Source organism: Lactuca serriola, chromosome 4 (assembly GCF_051521515.1).
Source record: "Lactuca serriola cultivar US96UC23 chromosome 4, Lser_US96UC23_V15, whole genome shotgun sequence".
In the NCBI taxonomy this organism is placed as follows: domain Eukaryota; kingdom Viridiplantae; phylum Streptophyta; class Magnoliopsida; order Asterales; family Asteraceae; genus Lactuca; species Lactuca serriola.
In genome coordinates this window covers 85,422,337-85,432,418 of record NC_136411.1, presented here as the reverse complement: position 1 = coordinate 85,432,418, position 10,082 = coordinate 85,422,337, and positions in this window count along the sequence as shown.

Sequence of the window (10,082 nt, the reverse complement as noted above, 5' to 3'; positions counted from 1 at the left end):
ATGCACGCTCACGGTTTAACGAACTCTATGAATTTCATTTAGATTGCTAAGGTTAAATATCAATCTAACGTAAATTCACTTTTTACGTCATTCAGCGCTGTGCCGGTTCTGTCGCGAAACTTCGACAGGTCATAACTCCTTCATTATAACTCGGATTTCGGCGTTCTTTATATGCACGAAAAGCTTGTGACATATGCTAAAACTTAGTTCAAATTATTCATTCTAAATAATCTTCCATAAAAATGTCATTTTTGATGCTTATAGTCTCTAAATTAACTAGCCCGGATCTACGGGCATTACAATTATCTCTCCCTTAGGATGATTACGTCCCGGAATCATCAACGAAATAGGACATGTATAATGATTCCATACGTTATCTCTTCATCCTAGTTAACAACTGTAAGTGCTATGTTTCCTCGAAAGAGTATCTAACTCTTGGACTTCTCGATAGCAGGTAGGGCTCAATCCTACATCTGCTCTTCGTACTATGTTGTACTTTCAATCGTAACCTTCGAGTTAAAAATTAAATCCTTATTGAGGACTCCTTCTTCTTCTTAGGATAAGTACTTCCCCTTATTTATTGTAACAGATCAATGGGTCATGTTCTAAATGACATTTCATCGGATGATGGAACGCCTAGACTAAAGTCTCTTTGAGTCAAATTTCAGAATGGAATATACCTTTCTTCATATTCTAATGTGATATAATCACATTTTAGCATATAGCATTTCTAGCTACAAGCTTCATTAACAACGAGCGTGATGCTATTGATCACATTGATTTCAATCTTCTGACTTAAGTCAGATGTTACATCCAACTTGGTTCTCTAAACCACGTAACAAACTCATCGTAGTCGGACTCCAATTGGATATGACCACTAGGGTCGGAACAACAACCATCTTACTAGTCATTACTGAAACAATGGTAATGACATACCAGAATAAAACGAAATCAATCACTAGCTTCTTGGTAACCTTGTGACTTTCCCTGATCCAAGTGCGAGTCCTGTGCTTCCGGTAGTATATGCATCTACTGCCTTTCACACCTACTCATACTCGTCCCAAGTATTGTTCCGCAGTCGACCAAGTCACCATATAAGAAAATCCCAAAACAATTTAACACCTATGAATGTGTCCAAATAATCATAAACAATTTCCCTAGACTCTACTAGGACTTCTTCATTGCTTAATCTTCAATCATCAACTCTACTTCAACTCGATTGGTGATGAAAATATCAGACGATGAGACAACTTCAAGAATTTCATCAATCGTTCCATCATCCTGCCAATCGAAGGTGTACCTCAGACATACCGTACTCCTCTAAATGTAGTGTTATTTTATAAGACATATTCTAAAGGCAAGATACCACTCTTACGATATCTCCCGATAGGTGTCATTCACTATCATAAGCCTTTTTCATTTCCTCCATTTACTCAATGCTCTACGAGTCTTCACCATGACCTTTTGTGCACCTAAGCGGACATTCGGTGTACCAAGCGAGAACTTAAGATAAGAAAGCTTCATTTACGGTAAACATATAAATCTCCTTATCACTCTGAAACGTTTACATGCTAGTTCTAATATCGTAGTCACACGCTTAGAATCATACACACACAAGGTTTCCAGATTCGGTCGGCAACAAACCATAGATCCGAACAAATAATAGCCTCAAAATAGCTATCACACAAAAAAATTTAGCACATAAAAGCATTTTAGGCATCATTCCTAAAATAAACTAGTGCTTGTGTCAATTTAGGTGTACTACCTAACATATTTTAGACACACTCCTCACAATCATTACTTAGCATTCTAAGTTTAAGTCTAGAAATTTCCTACAAATTCCTAGTTCGCTTAAACTAATGCTCTAATACCAACTGCGACATCCCCAATTTCACAGCAAGAAAAGACAGATTTGTTTACGCTTTGTTTTATTAAATCAGAGTAATCTTTTAAAGAAAACAGTTGCGGAATTTGTTCCCAAAACAAAATATGATAAAAATTATCAAAGCATTTCTTTAAAGAAATGTATTTCATTATATAACAAAATCTCGGGAGGTCGTGTTCAATACAGAGTAAAAGCATAAACAGAACAAAATAGACCTTACAACAGTTATTCATAACTACTGACCTATAATCCAAAATCTCTCGTCAAGTCTACCAACTTATACTCTTGTGCGATTACCTGTAATGCAAAGAAAACTGAGTGGGTCAGGCTTGGGAACCTGGTGAGCATATAGGGTTTTCAACCCACAATAATATAATTATTATATTTAATTATCAAACAATCAATCAAATTACCCACTCCCATTATCCCCATTTATTTCTTAAAGATTTATCCTAAGAAACGATTACCCTTCTCCCATTCATTCCTAAGGATTGCCCTAATGAACTGACACAAAGTCTAGTGCTGCCAAGGTTCTGAGATTACCTCTGGTAAACCCGCAATTCACAATAATTAATGAACACCTAGTTCAAGAACACCTAATGAACACTTAGTTCCAATATTACCCAATGAATACCTAGTTCACAAACACTTAATGAATACTTAGTCAAATATCCCTGATGAACACTAAGTTCAAATATCTAATGAACACTTTGTTCGAATATCCCTGGTGACCCCAATCACCTAAGGAACACAGAGAATGAAAGCTCTTACTTCAAACATCATGATGATAAAGTATATCTCGATCCTGCAAAATCACTAATACTATAAACACATATAAATTATATTTCTAAAACAATATATCCCATCCCGTCGATCCCCACATACTGACCCTATACAATGATCTTACGAGATCTAGCCTAAGGAATCGATATGAACCACAAACTGACGAAGCTGCTTCTGAAATTCCCTGGCAGCAAACGAGGATCAATAAAGACATCAAATGAGGGGATTGGAATAAGTTTCACCACGAACATTCGTTCGTAAAAGACAGAACCACAAGACATTTTAAGTCAGGGGTAGTTATCTAGAGAACAATGCCTAGGCGTGGTCCGACTAACATGAGGTATTATACCCCCAGACTCTACCTATCCCAGCATTGAACTTTGCCTAGCAGTGGCCTGAATACATGAGGTATTTCACCCCCAGACGCACCCTATCCAGCAATATAACACCATACATACCTATCAGTGGTCTATTACCGACACACTTTATTAGGTAGTCTACGAAGTTCCCTTAATTACTTTGTGAAAGAAAATGCTAACATATGAAGCTCGGTCGATCACTTCATAAAAGAAACGCTGACTCCAAAGCTCTCTCAAAATAAAAGTATGGGGAAATACTACTAGATTACTCCCGTACGCTCCCGTAGCCGACACACAAAATTGTCAAAAAGACTTTGTACATGATAGTACTTTTGGCACATTATAGTACTTTGGTATGCGAAAGAATCGTGCCCGAGAACATAATAGTACCATGGCACAAGCAGCACCCAAGACACAGCGCTTTGAAAAAGACTTCGTACATAAAATGTACTTCTATACGTAGGACGTACTCCACCGATCATCAATCTCACAACACATGTACTTTTAATAAGAGGCAACCCAATGTCCAAACTTAATTGAAATAAACATCCCTATTTAAGTCTTAACCCATCACTAGGCAAGCCTACAATGCTTATATTCAATTTTCGATATTAACTCCGTTTAGGCAATGCTAACTAGTGTATACTTAACACAGAGTTTTAAGTAATAATATCATATATTCACATCTTAACACATATTGAACCATAACTGATTCGCACGTTGTATATCATCAAATATATCTAACCCGTATTTCAGACAATAACAAATACTTTACATACATATGTATATTTCATACCTTAGTCAATACACGTATAAAATTCACGTTCCTGAAAGGGACTATACGCATGATACCTTATCATATGAACACATAATTCAAAAATACATAATCCGTACTCTCGGATCTAAAACTTACCTCCTTACCTAATCCATATTCCTGGATCTAAAACTAACCTTTTGATTTGATCCATACTCTCATATCTAAAACTAACCTCCTGACCTGATCCATACATCCAGATCTAAAACAAGTTTATCTCTTTACCCTTTTATCTCCTGGTCCAACCCATCTTTTATCACCGACCAACAACCTCATCTACTCATGTTCTACCCAACATATTTTTAGATACAAAATACTTATATAGTTTAACTCATTAAAACTTATATAATTTATCCATTCCACAATCATATCGAATAAACAACGATATATTATACACATAGCACGTATTTCATAGAAAATACTTAATATTTATGCGTAAGAAGAAAGTGGCTACACACTCACTTGATTAGAAGATGATCGGACCGCACTACGACTTGTAGAAGTAGTATTCTTCGGTAAACTAGAAGATCTTCACACAAAACCGGGCTCCTCGCGGGCAGAGATTTGGCTCGGAAACTCTTTTCTTCTCGGGATCTTCGGGTTTCGGGACTTACTTTCGGTCTCAGGATGATACCGGGGCTTCGGGGGGTTAAAATAGGGCTTAGAGAGGGTATCGGGAGTGGGAGAGAGGAGCTGGAGCAACCCAAACTCGGCTGACCCTCGATTTCTATTTATAGGGCCATTTTCAGGTCTCATGTCGTGAATTTCAAGTTCTCACATCGTGATTTCAATAGTCATCAGGTGCGTCATCGCCACTTGCGTCTGTCAGGCTCCAGAAGTCATAAATACTGAGTTCACGTCATGAACACTGTATTTACGTCGTGAACTTTGACAGTTTTGGGGTTTCGCGCCCCGAACTTCAGAAATTCATAACTTTCGCATAAGAACTCCGTTTTCAACATTCTTTATATCCACGCGTAGGTGAGATTATGCTCTACAAATTTCGTTTAGACTGCGTTGGCTAATTTTGACTTAAATTTTAATATATTATTAATATATTACTTTTATAATATTTTTAGTAGGCCGGGACAGGAAAAACTCCGTTCGAAATTCATAATTCCTTCATCTGAACTCTGTTTTCGTCTATCTTTTTATCGTTTAACTACTATCGATGAGATCTTCGGTTCTCATTTAGATTGTTTCGGATAAAAATCACTCGATCTCAAATCGAGGATTCGGGCTGCATCCTGCTAAGTCGAAACTTTGGAAAATCATAACTTCCTCATACGAAGTCAGATTTGGGCATTCTTTTTATGCACGCTCACGGTTTAACGAAATCTACGAATTTCGTTAAGATCGCTAAGGCTAAATATCAATCTAACGTAAATTCACTTTTTACGTCATTCAGCGTCGTGCCGGTTCTATCGCGAAACTTCGAAATGTCATAACTCCTTCATTATAACTCGGATTTCGGCGTTCTTTATATGCACGGAAACCTTGTGACATATACTACAAATTAGTTAATATTATTCATTCTAAATAATCTTCCATCAAAAAGACATTTTTGATGCTTATCGTCTCTAAATTGACTAGCCCGGATCTACGGGCGTTACACTACGACACCTTTGTTTCCTGGCTCTCGGAAACGGTCTTGCTATGCAGCCCCACCCTATAGCCTCACTGCCTATCCCTGAACAATTTTGTTGTCTGGCTATCGACAATAGTCTTACCATGTGACGCTCGCTAACAACCTAGTCGCCCAGCTCACGGAATCTATTCCTCGCCTCCTCTAAGAAAAGGGAGGGAATAGGGTTGGTACACCGCAATGCAGACTATATAGATGGTTACTGGTGACATCCCATCTCACATGGCTACCACAACAATCATGTCGGATAACGATCTCAGGGACTGAATGGCAAGCTTACGCTTCATAGCTACCCCGGTCCGACATTCCACCGACTTAAGTGTCGTGTAACACTCTTTAACAGCCTCGGTCCGCATGATCGCAACAACAGTTATGTTGCATCTCATCGACAGGCTCGCACTCCTCTCAATGAAGGAGTATTAAGTCAGCTCAAGCAGTGTTTGGCTCGTCGCACAACCCCACGGCTCTCATGGGCGAGGTTCGGTCATTACTCTTTATTATTTAAATGCTTTGGTGCTTTATCTGGTCCGATCTGATTGTCAGCAACCCAATCGCATCAGACTAGGGGGACTTGACGACGCACATTTTATATGACTAAGTCCAGTCCGATGTCATTGGTCGCATACCAATAACACCATACTGGGGGGACTTGATGATATATGGTCCATTAGCATGGCCCGGACTGCTCTAGCACGCTAGCCTGGCCTAGCGCGCTCCTGCCAACCTTGCCAGGGACTCCCTTGCCAACCTCGCTGGGGACTCTCATGTTGGTTTATATGACTAGTTCCAGTCCGATGTCATTGGCTGCGTACCAATAACACCAGACTGGGGGGACTTGATGATATATGGTCCACTGGCATGGCCTAGACTGCTCCAGCGTGCCAGCCTGGCCTGGCGCGCTCATGTCAGCCATGCCTGGCGTTCCCTTGCCAGCCCTGCTCGGGACTCTCCTACCGGCTCGGCCAGGCGCTCCCTCGCCTGTCACTCCCTTGCCATCCTTTCTTGGTGCGCGCCCGCCAGCCTCTCCCAGGGCCTCCGGGCGGCCTCACTCAGCTCCTTGCTAGTTGGGCCTGATTTGGGCAGGCCCAAGGCCTGACCTAATTATCCCATATATAATGAACAGTACCTCCTCCATGGAGGGGGACTCTCTCCCAGGTGGTTCAGCCACCACTAGACCCTTCCCTAGATCTTCCCTCATGGCTCAGCCGCCACTATACTCCGGCCGGGTGGCTCAGCCGCCACCCGCCGCCATCAGCCACCATACACCACCACCAGCACCAAGATGGTTCTCTCCAGCCATGGAGGACCATCTCAGATCTTCTAGCTGATCTAACTTGACCGTCGGAGCCCGCTTCCGGGGCATAGTCCCTGGGTCGGCTCTAACGGGTTTGCACTGTGATGTCCAGATCCCCGCCGCAGTAGAAGACCAGAAGACTCGCCGGAGGTCGATGTCGCATCTATATATATATATATATATATATATATATATATATATATAACTTGGCCCAAAGCTATGTATATCCTTTTTACCTTAAACCAGTCATATACCGAACCATATATATATATATATATATATATATATATATATATATATATATATATATCGAACCACGTATCTACCGAACCAGGTATATACCAGACCAGGCATATACCAAACAGGTTATTTAACGAACCAACCATATGAAATAACGAACAAAGTACAAGAATGCATCACAACAATGTAATAGTACATAGTAACTAAAAAAAACAGTCTGTATGTTAAAGCATAAAAAGTGACCCTCTTGAACTTCAGCTACCGCAGCCAACAAGTACCCGCGGTCAAGTTGCTTCTTCAGCAACCGCATCCGGAGTCTCTACATACCGCAGTCACTTTTGTTACTTAGTTCATTTTGTCTTACTGTAATCCTTTCTATTGTCCAGTATGCCTTGCATGGCTACTCTTAGAGAGTGAATCTAATGTAACTCCGTGAGTCTCTGTAAATAGAGCTCATTCTCTTGTATTCAACATGCATCTATCTTTCTGAATATACATCTCATAAGTTATCTTTTCTATCTCTCTTACTCACACTTCTTACTCTCACATAACATATTACAATCTCTATTCGGAGCAAGTCTTTTATGACTTAATCACTAAGTTTGATCTCACTTATTAACTTTGCTTGAATGCATTCCTCGTTATGAATCAACTTATGTGTATACTTGATATAACAGTTGTTGTCATTTCCATTTCTTTACTTTTCCGCAACTAACTCTCTAACTATCTAACTCTAAATACTATTGTTGAGCTTTTAGATCCATCGAGATTCACTATTCCACAAAATACTTGTTCTAACTTTTGTTCAAGTGTGTCTCAAAGTTTTTCTCTCAACAATTGGTATCGGAGCCATAGCGGTTTCTTTTTGAAAACGGAACTCTGATTTTTCAAAGGGCCTTCTATACCACTGAAGCTCTTTTTCTCAAAAAAAAAAATGGCACAATCACTTTCTCTAAACGTTTCCAACAATGTTGGTGGTTCAAATCGAGCTCCAATACTGGTTGCAAATGAATACCATCATTGGTCCCAGAGAATGGAAAGATACTTAAGAAGACTTGGTAGAGATGTATGGCGATCTGTTGAAGAAGGACCACATGTCCCTGTTCTTACACCTGTTCAAACCGACGGTGCCACAACCAGACTAGGAGGAGGTCAACCAGTCATGAACCATCCCACCAAGGATGATCTCGATAAAATGGAAAATGATGTTGTTGCTTTTTATGAAATCTCCTGTGGAGTTACTTCTGACAACTTCGATATTATCATAAATTGCAAATCAGCTAAAGAGATCTGGGAAGTTCTCAAGAATTTGTATGAAGGCTCAGAACAAGCACAAGACAAGAAGCTTACAACCCCACTCAATGATTTCAACAACTTCAAAGCTCATACTGACAAAAGTTTGGAAGATTCCTTCAAAAGGTTCAACCTGATAGTCACCAAGTTATCCAATGCGGGCACCATCCGCAGTAACCATGAAACAAATCTTCAGTTTCTTGATGGTTTGGGAAGACATTGGACTATGGCTAAGATGATAGTACAAGGCGACAAAAAGATTCATTCTTTATCACTCTACAAGCTCTATGGAGAACTGCAAGCACAAGAATCCACCGTACTCAAAAACTATGCTGACTTCGGAGGACCTCTTGCCCTCATAGCACAAGCTCCACTTAATCAATCTTACTCTCCCTCGTATGACACTCCACCGCAGTCATACGAAGCTAATTCAGAGTACGATGATGAAGAAAAATTTCAAAAGGTGATTGCTCTAGTTAGAAAACAATTCAACCGACTACCACCTCACTCCTTTCACAAAAATCAACAATTCAACAAGCCACCTTTTAATCGTAAATTCAACTCGCAAAACAATCACCTTCACTATCCTAAAAATTCTCATCCACCAGCGCAATCTCAAAATCCTCAACCAAAGGAAGCACCGCAGTCTACTCAAACCACTGACTCCGGTACTCCTTCAAAAAACAAGACTGATGTTGTAATTTGCCACAAATGCAACAACGAGAATCACTTTGCAAGAGATTGTAAGGCCAATGTAGTACAAGACAGAGCATTCTACCTTAGAATGACTCAAGAATTGGAAGATAAGGAAAAGGAAAGGGCATACGTAGCCCATGTCAAAAGAGACCATCAAGTTTGGTCATCCGGAGACGAAGATGAAGCCATCAGCAGCGTCAAAGGAAAAGGGAAAATCTGCATGTTGGCAACTGCGGACGATGATGGTTCTACAAAGCTGGACAAGAACTACTGCTACATGGCAAAGGATGGAACTATAAGCATCGTCGAACAGGTAAAACTCATGATCCAAACTCTAAACTATAGCATGCATGACTGTCAACCTTACATATATGATCTTAATGACACATGTGATGTCGTCCTTTCAGACTATAACAAAGCATTAGATGAGAAGAACATTGCGTCCCATAAGATGTTCCATGTGAGAGGACGAGTGGACAATAAACAACTCAAAATGGATATGTTAGAAAAGGACCTAGAGTTAGAAAAAGATGAAAGAATGTTGAGTGAAACACAATTAGAGATAACTTTGAACCAGAGAGATTTAGCTTAGAGTGAAATTGTACGTTTAAATCTCTTAATCGGAAAATTGTTCAATGAAAGTGAAGCTATTGAAAATTTGGTAAATAATGGAACCGTGGACAACACATACAAATGGGGTTGGTCAAATGGATATCCCACCGCAATGGATTCCTCACCCTGGTTCAACAAAGACAAACTATATGTCCCTCCAGACCGAGAATTTCATTTCTCTGTCAATGACAAGACCATTCCCAAAGATATTCAAACTCACTTCGGTATACTACATAATCTAAGCAATAATTGTGTCATTGAGGAAATTGTGCCTGAGGTTTCGGATCACACATGTGATTAAATTCCTATATGTAGCACCACATACCCAAACACTCAATGTAATACCCAGAATCAGAAAGATCAAGAAAGGAAAGGAAACCCTAAGTCAAAGGGGGCCAACTCATCGAATCCATAGGAGAGCTCGACGAGTCAGAGCGGGATCCGAGTTGTAGAATAAGTGA